Source organism: Colobus angolensis, unplaced genomic scaffold (assembly GCF_000951035.1).
Source record: "Colobus angolensis palliatus isolate OR3802 unplaced genomic scaffold, Cang.pa_1.0 Scaffold108, whole genome shotgun sequence".
Lineage (NCBI taxonomy): Eukaryota > Metazoa > Chordata > Mammalia > Primates > Cercopithecidae > Colobus > Colobus angolensis.
Genome location: NW_012111808.1, coordinates 5,111,247 through 5,123,282, shown reverse-complemented (window position 1 = coordinate 5,123,282; position 12,036 = coordinate 5,111,247).

Sequence of the window (12,036 nt, the reverse complement as noted above, 5' to 3'; positions counted from 1 at the left end):
AGGTGTCAGATATAAAGACAATTTCTATTTCTCAAAAAAACAAACACCATAAACAAAAACACTTTATCATTCTGAAAAATCCCACGTTTATTCACTATGCAAAGATACCAACTCTAAGATGTTTTGTTCATATTATATTCGAAATTCTAGAGTTTGGGGTTTGTGACATGTTTCAGGAGATCTGAAAAAGGCAGTAATGGATACACCCCAGGCTGCTTTGCTCTGAGCAGCTGGTAGAGTAAAATATTTAATGTCTCTCTCACTACTAGGGTGACATTTTCCTGTGGCCTGAGCACAGTAGGTTACGAGTTAGGTATTTCCCTTGCTATTAATGATTCAACACACGAAAGTAAATTTGAGCCCCGGCGTAGGCTGTAGTAACTTCTCAACTGTCCCTGAAGTGTCAATTTGGTGATATGTTTCTTCTCGTAGTATTTAGTTCTCTCACATAAGAATAACAACGTAGAGATGGGGTTTCGCCATGTTGACCAGGCTGGTCTTGAACTCCTGAGTTCAAGCAATCTGCCCACCTCAGCCCTCCAAAGTGCTGGGATTATAGGCATGAGCCACCATGCCTTGCCTGTACCTTTGGATTTTTACTCTGTTAGAAAGAAAAACAACCACAGTATAAGCCATAATGCAAAGAATGGTTCAGGCAATAAGTTGTTAAAGTACAAATGATAAGGCCATTACATTGGGATTTGAGGACCTGGAAAAGGAATGAAGGTGCCTAACTGCCCTTGTGAATATACTTGTGAGGGGGCAGAAGGTGGCTGGAGCTAGGGTGGGGCTTGCAATGGGCAGGGCCAGAGCAGATAGAGCCTCTCCAAGTTCTAACGCATGTATGAAAATCTAGTAATTTCCATAATGAAGCACAACAGAAATGTCTATCAAATAGATTTTGAAGATAATTTGAAAGCCTTGCAGATCCCCATTTGACCTATGGAAGCCGTTTCTTGAGAGTCCTTGATTCTGATTTCAGAATATGGTGAGTGGAATTGTATTTTGTGTTTGGTCCAGACAGCAAACTAAATTCCCTTTTTTATTTTTATTTTTTATTTTTTTGAGACAGTATCTTGGCTCACTGAAACCTCTGCCTCCTGGGATCAAGTGATACTCCTCCCTCAGCCGCCCAAGTAATTGGGACTACAGCTACACCACCGTGCCCTGCTAATTTTTACATTTTTCTGTAGAGCTGTGGTTTCACCATATTGCCCAGCCTGGTCTCCTAAGCTCATGTGATCCTCCTGCTTTGGCCTCCCAAAGTGCTGGGTTACAGGTGTGAGCCACAGGCACAACCCAAAATTCCTTATTGATAGCCTAAATTACTAATGTTTAAACCATAACATGCATTGATAATATTTATTTTCTTATTCTATTTTATTTTTTGAGATAGTCTTGCTCTCACACCCAGGCTGAAGTGCAGTGGCACAATCTCTCCTCACTACAACCTCTGCCTCCTGGGCTCAAGCGATTCTTGTGCCTCGGACTCCCAAGTAGCTGGGATTACAGCAGGTGTGTGCCACCACGCCCGGCTAAACTTGTTGTATTTTTAGTAGAGACAGAGTTTCACCATGTTGGCCAGCCTGGTCTCGAAGTCCTAGTTTCAAGTGTTCCACCTGCCTTGGCCTCCCAAAGTGCTCAGATTACAGGCGTGAGCCACCGTGCCCAAGCCAAACATTGATAATATTTAAATACTCATGTGACACATGCACAAAGTTAGCTGTCATGGTTAGTGCAACATTGTTTCTGTGCGTGAGGTTTGAGCTTTGGAAAACGAAGACACAAATTCACTGTAGACAGGTCTCTTAAGATGAAGGAGGAAAAGAGTAGGTTGGACTTTGAGGATGGGTGGGGCCATAGCCAGAACGAGTCCAGGAACAGACATGCGAGGCAGGCCTAGCTGAGGAGCACTTGGAGGTGACCTGTTTTGTGGCCCAAACACCAGCTTTTGATCTTGAGTGTAGCCTAGTTTTTCATTGATGAATATTGCAAAAGAGCCTATGTCACAACACTGAAATATTTGAAAGGATGGCATCATATAAATCCAGAGCACAGTCTATTCAGAGCACTTTTAAAACATCTTTGGAAATATTTTAATTAGCTCAAGATATCTAATAGTAAAGTTCAAATCCATGTGACATTTAAAGACTGTTCAGTAATTTTCTTTGAGTTGTGCAGTGTGCAGGTACTCCTGATTTATTTCTGACTGCTGATTTAGGGACTATTTAAACCCCTAGTTTATTCTGTCTTTCTTTCTTTTCTTTCTTTTTTTTTTTTGAGATGGAGTCTCATTTGTGTTGCCCAGGCTGGAGTGCAGTGGCGTGATCTTGGCTCACCACAACCATCACCTCCCAGGTTCAAGGGATTTTCGTACTTCAGCCTCCCAAGTAGCTGGGATTACAGGCTCACGCCACCACGCCCGGCAAATTTTTGTATTTTTAGTAGAGATGGGGATTTGCTATGTTGGCCAGGCTGGTCTAACTCCTGACCTCAAGTGATCCTCCCAACTTGGCCTCCCAAAGTGCTGAGATTACAGGCGTGAGCCACTGCACCTGGCCCTAAACCCTTAGTTTGTCCTTAATGTTCTTCTCTCTATTCTTATACTAATTCCATTTTTTTCCTTTCTTTTTGAAAAGAGCTCTGGGAAGTTAGGAGGATCAATGTGTTAAAATATCAAGTTCAGACCAGTTAGATTTGCTAGTGTTGGGAATTTATCCCCGGCATTGATTTATTGATGGACAGCTGAGGGTTTGCTCACAAGAGTGGAGGTGGGGTGGGAAGGAGATGAGTTGCTGGAAGGGAGAGAATCCTCTAGACAATTCAGCCAGAGCTTGCTTTCTCCCCAGACCTACAGGGGACAATGACAGTGAGCTCTTTTCCTAAATAATGGATCAATCTTCCTGACTCAACTCGGAGTTCTATAGGGAGTCTTCACCTAAATCAGGTTAATTTGGGGGTAAGTTTTCAGGTTAGTAACATGTTGAATATATAAGAGCTTATAACAGCATTAATTGAGTAAGATAAAAGTTATAAATAGTAATTTGATAACAATAAAGTTAGAGAGGATTGTTTTCTTTATCACTGGAGTCCAGTTGCGTTCAAGAAAGTCATTTTCTCTTTATAGAAGATGCAGGTTGATTGACGTCTAGGTCTGTGGAGAAGGGGGAATGTGGAAAAGCAAAAAATATGCAAACATTTTGGTTGGCTTTACATTGTACTTTATGTCAGAATCATATGTGTATATATTCTCTGTACTACTTGCCTTTGGGGGGCAGGGACTGGAGATGGGGTGAGCATTACTCAATCAAACCCAAGCCCTCATCACCATGTGCTACTACACCCATGAAAGTACACAGAGATTTTAAAGGGGAAGCAAACATTGGTTGAGAGGAGAAAATATCACAGCAGAAAACGGTCTAGAATACATTAGCATTTTTCCTGGGGTCATGCATTTTTTAAGAGGTGGAGCAGAAAGCGTCTTTAATGGGCACTTCTTTAAAACTCCAAAACATTTCAAAGATGTTTTAATACACGTTGGATACTTCTACAGGTGTACCTTTTCTCTTAAATGCAAATCAAAATAGATGTTTGCACAAGGCCTGCATGAGTCATCCCTAGTTCAGCAGCCTGGCCTTATTTGCATTAAACACCAGTTGCAGTTCCTTCTGGTTATTCTTTGCAAATAACTCTTAAACCTGGGTAAGCTGCAAAATTAAATTAAATTAAACTTTAAAACAGCATGCTTTACCTTTGGGTAATTAGAAGAGAGAAAAGAAAACATGGTCATTTAGGTCTTATTTATATAACTTGTTATGAAAGGTAACCACAGTTTTTCCTTTAGTGCACATAGTCGTTGGCAAAGGTGGATTCAGAATTTAAAGACATCAAGTAACAAATTTGCAGTACCTGACAGTGAAGTCCTCTGTTTGTTGGAATTAAGGAATTTGAAAAGCCCTCTGCAATGTTAAAGCTACACATTAAAGCCATATATTAGTTAGCTTGGGCTGCTGTAACAAGGTACCACACACATAGCAGCTTAAAGAACAGAAGTTTATTGTGTCACAAATCTGGAAGCCAGAAGTTCAAGATCAAGGTTTTGAAGGGCCATCTTCCCTGTGAGGGTGCTGGGGAAGGATCTGTTTCAGGATTCTCTCCTAGTTTCTGGAAGTTCATGTCTCCAAGGGATTTTATTCCAGTTACCCCTTGTATGTCCTTGGGCAAAGAACTTAACCTCTCAGTTAGGTTTCTTTATCTGTAGAATGGGGATAATAATTCGATCCTCAACAAACAAACTAAGCTAATGTGAATACATAGTGCAGAGCCTGATGCATAGTTCACTCTCTGTAAACGCACGCCACCATCATCCTAGGAAAACTTCCTGGGAAGTTTCAGAAGCCTTACATCAGAAGTCTTACCATGGGACCTTAAACTGATCAGATTTGTAGGAGAAGCTTGGACACACTCCTTTTATTTGACCTGTTCAAACTCTGAAAGCCAGAACAGATAGAATTGCTGACTGTTGGTAGGAAGCTCTGTAGATATTTCAAGCCAAATGCAAATCTTTCCAAGGGACCTATAAAATATTAACCATATGTTTGCAGTAGAATCTTGGTCAAAAACTTAGGATGTGAACTCTGCTGCCTTGGAAGAGTTTGTAATCTAAGTTGAGAACTCTAACCTGACTTGAAATACAGCACAAGAGACAGTGATTAAATATCTCAGACCCAGAATTTGTGAAGGTGTTAACCTTCAGATGGAATGAGAGGTAAGACTCTGTCGACCAGTCTTAGATGTTCAGGAAACCATGGTAGTATCTAGAAAAGGTACCAAGTGCCCTAATCATACTTAATATGCCGATCACCTTAGTGTCTGTTTAAGCTTTGGAACGTGTTTACATATAAATATTTGGAAATTTGAGACATTTACATATGAAAAGGTGCCATATGGGAATTTTAAGAGCATCTGTTAGCATTTTCAGCTAAGCCACAGCTTTGGATGCAGATCACTAGGGACAGCCACTGATTTTTCTTTCTTTTTTTTTTTTTTGAGACGGAGTTTCGCTCTTGTCACCCAGACTGGAGTGCAGTGGTGTGATCTCAGCTCACTACAACCTCCACCTTCTGGGTTCAAGCGATTCTCCTGCGTCAGCCTCCCAGGTAGCTAGGATTACAGGTGCCTGCCATGACGCCTGGCTAATTTTTGCATTTTTAGTAGAGATGGGGTTTCACCATGTTTGGCCAGGCTGGTCTTGAACTCCTGACCTGAGGTGATCCACCCATCTTGGCCTCCCAAAGTGTTGGGATTACAGGTGTGAGCCACTGTGCCAGGCCTGGGCCAGTAACTTTTCAAGCTGTCTTTGTCACTGGCCCGTCTCCAGGGCACTCAAGGTCCATTGTCCTTAGGGCTAAGCAATGGTTGGGGATCTTTGGTGAGGATCAGAAAGGGCTCTTGGAGGAAAAGGTGGACCCAGACTACATGTCGTGCAGCTCACCATCCTTAAGAGGGAGATGGAATCTTCTGTTTACTAACACACCGGAAAGATATAATACAAGGGACAAAATGTGGCAAGTTTCATCTCTTCTGCCTTGACGTGCAAACCATCCCTTCTGAGCTCACTTCCATGCACCATGCACAGTGGGTTCCATGAACCCACTTCCATACCACCATTTTTGTTTTAGTAATCATTTACAAAGAGACAGAATGATATTAAGAAAGTATTGGTGGCCGGGCATGGTAGTGCCTCACACCTGTAATCCCAGCACTTTGGGAGATCAAGGCAGGTGCATCACTTGAGGTCAGGAGTTTGAGACCAGGCTGGCCAATACAGTTAAACCCTGTCTCTACTAAAAATACAAAAATTAACTGGGCGTGGTGATGTGCACCTGTAATCCCAGCTACTCAGGAGGCTGAGGCAGGAGAGAATTGCCTGAACCAGGGAGGTGGAGGTTATAGTGAGCAGAGATCGCACCACTGCACTCCAGCCTGGGTGACAGAGTGAGACTCTGTCTCAAAAAAAAAAAAAAAAAAGTGAGCATCAGTGGGCATAATCCTAATCGCCTGATCCAACTCTTCACCCCATTTGAACAACACTGGGACAAATCATAAGAGATTTGGGGACAAACAGACCTGGTAGAAACCTCAATATGTGACCCTGGAGAAGTAAGTCACCTAACCTCTCTAAGCCCACAAAATTAGGATAAGCCCTTCCTTTTGTGTGTGCTGTAAAAATTGCACAAAATGTACCCAGTATATGAGCGATTGCTCAGCAGTGTTTGGATATAGGGGTGGATAGCTATTATTAATTGCTGATTATTTTGGAAGGAAAAACACACAGAGAATTATGTATCTTTCAGTGCAAATGTTAGCTCTAAAAACAAATGTATTATTTACAAAGCTGCAGTTATAGAACACAATTCTGATTTCTGCCTCACTCCCACTGTTAATACTGTAAAACATTTCCTATGTTTGATCTCATAGTGTTATTACAAATAACTGTTATTTTTAATAGCTACACTAAAACATAAAAATTTGTAGGTCAGGTGTCATGGTTCATGCATATAATCCCAACACCTTAGGAGGCTGAGGTGGGAGGATGGCTTGAGGCCAGGAATTTGGGATCAGCCTGGGCAATGTAGTGAAACCTCGTCTTTACAAAAATTTTCCCAAAATATTAGCCAGTTGTGGTGTCATGTGCCTGTGGTCCCAGCTACTTGGGGAGACTGAGGTGGGAGGATCGCTGAAGCCCAGGAGGTTGAGGCTGCAGTGAGCCATGATCGCGCCACTGAACTCCAGCCTGGGTGACAGTGCAAGGCCCTACGTCAGAAAAAAAAAAAATTGTAAAACCATGAGATCTTGTTGGACACTCATGTGGTTTCCATTTCTGCTTTTTATAACCAATGATGCCAATCAAAAAATTTGTGGCCAGGTGCGGTGGCTCAGCCCTGTAATCCCAGCATTTTGGGAGGCTGAGACGGGCAGATCACCTGAGGTCAGGAGTTTAAGACCAGCCTTGTCAACATGGAGAAACACTGTCTCTACTATAAATACAAAAACTAGTCAAGCATGATGGTGCATGCCTATAATCCCAGCTACTTGGGAGGCTGAGGCAGGAGAATTGCTTGAGCCCGGGAGGTGGAGGTTGCAGTGAGCTGAGATCTCCCCACTGCACTACAGCCTGGGTGACAGAGCAAGACTCTGTCTCAAAAAAAAAAAGAAAAAGGTTGAATAAGAGTCCTTTTATTGAAGTATTCCTGTTGGAAAAGGCTCTGTGAATGAGGTGATTGCTTCAAATATATCTTTAATGTTTTGGGTACATAAAGCATTGCCATCAGTAATGCATATATTAATTTCAAGGTCAGCAGCAAGGTGGGTGAGGATTCATTCATCTCCACTGCTGACATTGAAAATATTGAATAGTGGCTGGGCATGGTGGCTCACGCCTGTAATCCCAGCACTTTGGGAGGCTGAGGCGGGCAGATCACAAGGTCAGGAGATCGAGACCATCCTGGCTAACATGGTGAAACCCCGTCTCTACTAAAAATACAAAAAATTAGCCGGGTGTGGTGGCTGACGCCTGTAGTCCCAGTTACTTGGGAGGCTGAGGCAGGAGAATGGTGTGAACCTGGGAGGTGGAGCTTGCAGTGAGCTGAGATCGTGCCACTGCACTCCAGCCTGGGCAGCAGAGCAAGACTCTTTCTCAAAAAAAAAAAGAAAAGAAAAGAAAAAGAAAATATTGAATAGCATCAACTGAAGAGGCATAAAATGGTGTCTATGTTTTCATCAACTTGCCATTCTTTGATTACTAGTAAGAGTAATCTTTTATTGTATCATTTTATGTGTTTATTATTTCTATTTACTTATCTGCCTCTTCTACTGCCTTTTCATTCGAACAAGCCATTCCTAGTGAGTCTGGATAGGGAATATAAGTTGTCTCTCTGTAGATCAAAAGTTTCAAAGTTTGTATTTTGTTCCAGAAAGCTATGATGATTCGTATGTCTTTCGGGAGTGCAATCTTTGTATTAATAGCTTGGTGACTCTTCTAACATTAAAATGAATTCAGCTTGACAGACTTATTTTACCCTGGAGGGTTTGCTTCCAGGTAGCTGTCAATTATAAAGCTCCTATGACTTTGTTTTATTTAAACGTGAATATAACTTTAAAGCCTAATTATAGAGTCAATAGTAATGGAGTAAAAATGAGACCATTGTCCCTAACAAGTAAGGATGACGCTTGAATATAAAAATAACAAGGCTTTTATCCAGGTAACTTTCATTATTTACTATAAAAAGTACATTGTGGATTGAGGCCGAGTCTCCAAAATAAATATCTGGGGAATTACAGCATTCTTATCCTATGGGAACCAGTCCCAGTCTTTTATTTACTTTTTTTCCCTTCATTTTCTAGACAAAAGAATGGCAGCCCCACCCCGCCTTCATTTTAAGCACATTTTTCTAGCTGCCACCACCCTAATTCAGGCCTGTATTTCTTTTTTCTATTTTTTGTATATATATATATATATATTTTTTTTTTTGGTACAGAGTCTCACTCTGTCACCCAGGCTAGAGTGCAATGGCATGATCTTGGCTCACTGCAACCTCCGCCACCCCGGTTCAAGCGATTCTCCTGCCTCAGCCTCCCAAGTAGCTGGGACTACAGGCGCACACCACCATGCCCAGCTAATTTTTGTATTTTAAGTACAGATGGGGTTTCACCATGTTGGCCAGGCTGGTCTCAAACTCCTGACCTCAGGCAATCAGCCCGCCTTGGCCTCTCAAAGTGTTAGGATTGCAGGTGTGAGCCACCGCATTTGGCCCAGACCTGTGTTTCTTCTTGCTGTGGTTAGATTCACGCACTGAGTGTTGTTGCTGAGTGTGATGGTGGAGGTAATAAGGTGGAACCACTTGGTGTTCCAGGTGAAGAAACTGTGACAAGGAGATGCTGTTTCCAGGGTGACTTTTGAACAGTCTGCCTCCCAGGATCTCACCTTCCCTGCTACTCACACTCTTCCCCCTGTCAGATGAGCGCTGTGCAGATCAGATTTCTTTCTTTTGCAGACACCTTCCATGGGTCCTCTCAGTCCCTGGAATAAAGCCTTGTCAAGGCTGCATGGGCCACCTTACTTTTGAAGGTGACTCCAAAACTACCTTTCCCCAGCTCTGCTCTTTCCTCCACATCTCCCAGCTGTACTGGTGCTGGGCCTTTCCATTGCATTTTCCTGCCTCTGAGTTTTTTCTTTTGGTTCCTTAATATCTCTCTCCCACCCACCCCAAGTTCTTGCTCACCTCTGTGACTCCCAGGTTGCCCAGCTCAAAAACCGCCTAGGAAATAATGATTGATCTCACTTCACTCTTCAGTGGCATACATTGGGAAGCATTTTACATTTCAGAATTCATTAGTGTGGGATAGATCTGCCTGTGGACCTCAAAGTTTGATTGATTTTGCTTGTCAAATTCTTCCTTTGCTTAGGGTTTTCTTGTGATTAATGATGTTGTTAGCAGGCGTGGGGAAGGGAGGGAAGCAGGTGATGTTGGGAGTGGGAGCAGGCTCTGATGCTTCCTGGGCAGAGCCTGAATTCCAGTCTGAATCCACGATGCTTTCACTGTATAACAGAGAGCACAGAGCTGGGATGTGTGTGGACAGGGCCTGAATAGCTAGGAGCTAAATCACCTTGGGCAAGCTTTGAAACCACCCCAGTTTTTTCATTAGTAAGAAGGTAATGACATTGCCTGGCGACTCGCCTCAGCATAATTCTATGACAATTGCATGAGACCATGTGTATGAAAAATCCTTTGTCCTGGAAGGAGCTGCCTTATATGGATTAGAAGAAATACAATATTACTAGGAAATGCTGGGAGCCCATGGCAATGTTGGACTAAGAAATCCTTTGAACCTTAGCCGGGGGAATGAATAATCTGCTCATCTCTGAAAGGCCAAGGTGTTGAAATTTCCCCTGTATCTTTTCTAATGACCGCCATTGAAATTGTGCAGAATGAAACAAGAGCCAGGCTTTTTTTTTTTTTTTTAAATAGAGACGGGGTCTTGTTCTGTCACCTAGCCTGAAGTTCGGTGGCATGATCCTAACTCACTGCAGCCTTGAGCTCCTGGGCTTAAGCGATCCTTCTGCCTCAGCCTCCCAAGTAGCTGGGACTAGAGGTGCCCAGCTAGTTCTTTAAATTATTATTTGTAGAGATGAGGTCTTGCCATATTGCCCAGACTCGTCTTGAACTCCTGACCTCAAATTATCCTCCTGCCTCAGCTTCCCAAAGTGCTGGGATTGCTGGTGTGAGCCACCGCACCCAGGCAGCCAATCTTCCTTTGTGAGAAAGGGCTCTGGGGTGGACTTTCTGAGGAATAGGGGGTGAAGCTGTGGACCCAGAGAAGCCTTTTCTATCATGTGTAAAGATCCTGGCTGAATTGTCCCCACTACATGGATACTGTTGATCCCTTAGTTTTATGTTATTTATCCCAGGCTTCTAGATTTTTTTCGATCCTGCCTTGGGAGGAAAAAAAAATGTAATCCTGTTCCTGCTGGGAACTGTAATTATGCTGTTTCTATAACAGTATAAAGTTTAAATTTAAGGTAGATCTTAGACACATTTTATTACTATTGCTTCATGAGATTCTTTATCTAATTACAACTTCATCAAGTTTGTCATTTTACTTTCAAGAATACTGAGCATTGGCCGGGTGTGGTGCCTCATGCCTGTAATCCCAGCACTTTGGGAGGCCAAGGTGGGTAGGTCACTTGAGGTCAGGAGTTCAAGACCAGCCTGGCCAACAAGGTAAAACCCATTTCTACTAAAAATACAAAAATCAGCCAGGTGTGGTGGCATGCACTTGTAGTCCCAGCTACTGGAAAGGCTGAAGCAAGAGAATCATTTGAACCTGGGAGGCAGAGGTTACAGTGAGCTGAGATCACAACACTGGACTCCAGCCTGGGCCACAGAGTGAGACTTTGTCTCAAAGAAGTAAATAAAAGAATACTGGGCAGATTCCAAACAGGGTCTGGACTAACTAGGATAATAGAGAAGATTTCTGCTGCCTTTTAGATGGGGGCTCTGTGGAATAACTTGGAAATAATAGTGGCCACATTGAGTGCCTGACCCTAGAATTATTACTTGTGACTAATGGTATGTGTATTGGTTATCAATTGCTGTGTAACAAGCTACTCCAAAACTTAGCAACTTAAACCAACATGCATTTATTATCTCATGGTTTCCATGAATCAAGTGTCTGAGCATAGCTTAACTGGGTTCTCTGTATCAGGATTTCTCACAAGGCTACAATTAAGGTGTCAGCCCGGCCTGATGTCTCATCTGAAGGCAGGATTGAGGAAGGATCTGCTTCCAAGTTCATGTAGTGATTGCAAAATTCACCGCATTCCTTAAGGGACTGAGGACTCCAGTCCCTGCTGGCTGTTGGTCAATGCTCACTTCATGTCTTGCTGTGTGAGCCTCTCCATAGGGCAGCTGCTTCACCAAAGCCAGGAAGGGGAAAGAGTTGACTGGCAAGAAGGGAGTCATGGTTTTTTATAACATAATCATGGAAGTGACATCCTATTACCTGCACCATATTCTATTGGTTAGAAGCAAGGTTCAAGGCTGGGGGCAGTGGATCATGCCTGTAATCCCAGCACTTTGGGAGGCCGAGGTGGGTGGATCACAAGGTCAGGAGTTCAAGACCAGCCTGATACCTATGTGGTGAAATCCTGTCTCTACTAAAAATACAAAAAATTAGCCCAGCATGGTGGCGCACTTCTGTAATCCCAGCTACTTGGGAGGCTGAGTCAGGAGAATTACTTGAACCCGGGAGACAGAGGTTACAGTGAACCGAGATCATGCCACTGCACTCCAGCCTGGGCAACAGAGCGAGACTCCATCTCAAAAACAAAAAAGAAGCAAGGTTCAGGAACTCAGGCTTATTTAAAAGAGGAAGAAGAAGAAGAAGGAGAAGGAGAAGGAGAAGGGGAAGGGGAAGCGGAAGGGGAAGGGGAAGGGGAATAGGAAGAAGAAGAAGAAGAAGAGGAAGAGGAAG